Source organism: Piliocolobus tephrosceles, chromosome 4 (genome assembly GCF_002776525.5).
Source record: "Piliocolobus tephrosceles isolate RC106 chromosome 4, ASM277652v3, whole genome shotgun sequence".
NCBI classification, from domain to species: Eukaryota; Metazoa; Chordata; class Mammalia; order Primates; family Cercopithecidae; genus Piliocolobus; species Piliocolobus tephrosceles.
Window position 1 is genome coordinate 66,087,656 of NC_045437.1, and position 3,821 is coordinate 66,091,476.

Below are 3,821 nucleotides of genomic sequence, written 5' to 3' on the forward strand. Positions count from 1 at the left end.
GCGTGTTTGTGTTCCTCTATCCATCCATTTATGTAACCATTATTATTTCCAGTCACTATGACAAGCTGAATGAATCTAATGAGCAAGGCAAATTAAAATCTTCTAATTTACCAAACAAAAATAGTAGAAAGAAAAAAATAGAAAAAAGATAACTGCATTTCATAGCTTCATATATACATGCATTTACTTAAAAAAAAAAAAAAAAAAAAGAACTGGGAAAAGAGAAAAACCACTCAGAAGGCAGGGGCCTGGGGGCCACTACACAAGGTAAGGCAGTCAGTGTAAACATTCTACTAAGACTCATAAAGAGAAGAATAACATTTGGCTCAAAATCATTTGAGTTGCTATAATGTCCCCTTCCTCTGTGTCCAACCTGAGTACTCTTTAATAAAATCTACTTTGTACACATATACCCATATATGGCCCCTCTGGGGAAAAAAAAAAAGAAAAAAAATGGGATTATATCTTTGTTATTTGTTACCTTGCTCTTCTCCTTAATCAGATGTAAAAGGTTTTCCAAAATGAGTAAAAAGGCTACCTCATTCTTTTTGATGTTGCCTCAGTGTTTCATCATATGGATGCACTATTATTTATGTATCATTTCTTTATTAATGGACATTTGCTTTCTCAATTTTTTTCAAAAACAAACCATGCTTTATTGAATCTTCTACTTTTGTGCACATAGTGAGTTTTTTTCCCCGTATGGAATCTTCAAAGTGGAATTGCTAGATCAAAGAGTTTGCACATTTCAAGTTTGGATAGACAGTGTCAAGTTGAATCAATTTATACTATTTAAGTGTCCTTTCTATGTCAAGATGTAACATTTAAATAATTGTTTAAATTAAATATCATCTGATAGATGAAAAATATTTTATTTTTGTTTTGGTTTGCATTTCCCTGATACATAGTATAGGTGAACTTCTTTTTATGTGTTTAGTGGGGATTTATATATTTTTGGTCACATCTTTTGCTCAGTTTTATAAATTTTTATTTTTTAATTGAGAAGAGCTCTTCAGAGTCATTTGTTTAATTTAATTAAAAAGCATTATCACCCATTGACATTATGTAGGCATCACACTAGGTGTTGATGTCTAAAAGCCATACAATATAGAGTCTCTGCCCTCCTAAGGGTGGGGTAGTTGGAGGGAATGCAGATTTGCTAAGAAAATAAATGCAGTAAGATGTTAGAACTGTCATGTTAGACAAACTGCCTACTTAAGAGTATTGGATTGCTCAGTCATCTCAGAGGGAGAAAGATTGAAAAGAGCATAAAAGTTCAACTCTCCAGTAGCAAACCCACAATATATTGAAAGTTGCTTACTATGTTTTAGCTTACTGTTTTATGCTTAAATGTGACTATTAACATATTGAAGTCAGAAATTACTGCTTATAGCACTAGTTCTGAAGGCCAGAGAACTAAGAACAGTCTTTCAGGTAACTGAGTATTTCAATATTGAGTGGTTTTTTGTTTGTTTGTTTTGTTTTGTTTTTCTGTCTTCACTTGCAGTGATGCTCTCACTCAACTGGATCAGAGCTCTTTGACAGCTTCCATGACCTTTCACTACACACATGCAAGAAACCATACTCAGACCTACACAGACAGAGCCACACAGACACAGCTGCCCCAAGTGGCATTATAAGAAAGGACTAGACAGGATGCAACTGTGATGTTACTTAGGTGAGGAGGCCACTCCAGCTGAAGAGGCTCACAATGAGATCTCTATTGGCCAGAGATTTGGGAACTCTATCTGCTGGTTATGTCAGGAAAATAATTTAACACATCAGTGCTGCAGTTTAAGATGAACTGTAAAGACTAGGAGGAATTAGTAGGATAGTAAGTACTTGACTTATGTCCAGGAAAAGGGTAGATGTACATCTTGATGGTAAATTATGAAAGTCAACTTGTACAAAAGTCACTGATAATTAATTCTCTTCTTCAAATGGAAAGCAGGATGGGTGGTTGAAATTTACTGTGAGTGATCTCCCCTTGGATTTAGGCTGGCAGAAGAGTAGGTAGGCTTATTTTTTTAAAAGCACAATCCCCTTGAAACAGGCCAGAAAGGAGATATGGGGTGGGCAAGATTTATTGCTCAGGTCAGTACAGAGAAGCTCAAGAGGCCTCCTTTCTGGCTCCAGAACTGTGCTAAGTAAGGGGCCTCAGGGCAGGCGGAGGGTGTCAGAAATATGATAAACCATGAAATATGATAGTACATGCAAAAGCTTGTAAATGGTGAGATATAAGTCATACTGATATTATTTTCGGTTAAAAGTAGAAACCCTACCTATTGACATCAAATTTCTGTTATAGAATGAGTTTATAAGCAGCCCTCCAGTTGGAAGGATTTCCCTGGAAGCTGTGTTTACACAGCGAACACTTTGTTTTTGTTTAGATCATATGTGGGCTGGGAAGAAAGGAACCAATGTTCCTTTATGGAGTACTACAACTCCCCATATACTTTCAAAGAGACCCCTGAAGCACCAGCACTGAGCCTCACAAGTATTTTGTCGAGGTAAGCACTGAAAACAAAGATAAACTATGACCGCCATCTTGTGGTGGGATCCACCATTACCAAGTTGGATTGTATGTGAGGCAGTGGCAGTGGGGGAGGGGTTGAGACACTTTTTTTTTTTTTTTTCACTTGAGGATTCTGGTAGGACTATAAGGAGTAAACCTCTTGGATACAAAATTTGCCACCTGGCAGGAGAGCTATGTTAGAGGAAGTCTTCCTTTAATTTGATTTAGGTTTCTGTGGTGTGGAGAATCTGGAGTAGTTTTGAGAGAGCATTTGTCATTCCTTAACTCCATGTTCCCAGATCCCTAGCTTGGGAAGGTATTTTTCTCACATTCTCCAGAGTTCAAAGAGCTTACCAAACAACAGAAACCTAATATTTATTCTTTAATATTATTCCATTATATACCACACCAGAGCACATTTGTTTTCACAACATTTAATTAGATTTCCCAGAAATGGAAAAGCCATTTTTTTTTTTTTATGGATTTACTATCAGTCTGAAACCTAAGAACCTTTCCAATGTTTTAATACAAACCAGCCATACTGACTTAAATTAAAGGAATGTGTTCAAAGTAGAAATAACACTGATAAAAGAGGCTTTTAATATGTCCCGGAGAGCACCCAAGCCTAACAGGATGACATTTTGGTGAAAGTGAATAAGATGTAGTATCAAAGGGAACTTTTTCTTTCTTGAAATATTTAAAGCATCGTTTGCTTTTCACTTGGCAGAACAACGAACAACAGCACCAAAAGAAATCACTTGGCCGTTTTTCACTTTGCAAAGCATTCTTTACAGATGCCTGTCTAGTTGTTTTTGGAAGACTTCAGGGCACTGACACTGCATTCATCTCTGAAAGTTCTCCACCAGGTCCAAATGGCTGTTGTTGGTCCCAGGAATGAGTGAGCCACACCATGCCTTCCAATAGGTTCAGCGTTTTATTTGTCTGTAATGTGGCAGGCTTAGGAACATATCTGGCTGAAGATGCTTATCTTTCGCTGTGTCAGAATCTTTCAGGGCTTCAGCATTCTATGTTTCTAATATCTAGGCAGGAAGACAATCAGATTATACATTTGGCAGCAGTACCTAGACTAATGCCTGGCACATGATAGGTGCTGAATGAATGCTCCAAGACCGAAGGATCTAGCTGTTATCTTGAAACCTAGAGATATACCGAAATTCTTGTATTGATGTCTACTCCAGTCCCCTCTCCTAACACATGGCCTCAAACTTGGTTCTATTGTCATTTGAGGCTGGATAATTCTGTTACAGGGAGGTGTCTTATGCATTGTAGGATGTTTAGCAGCATT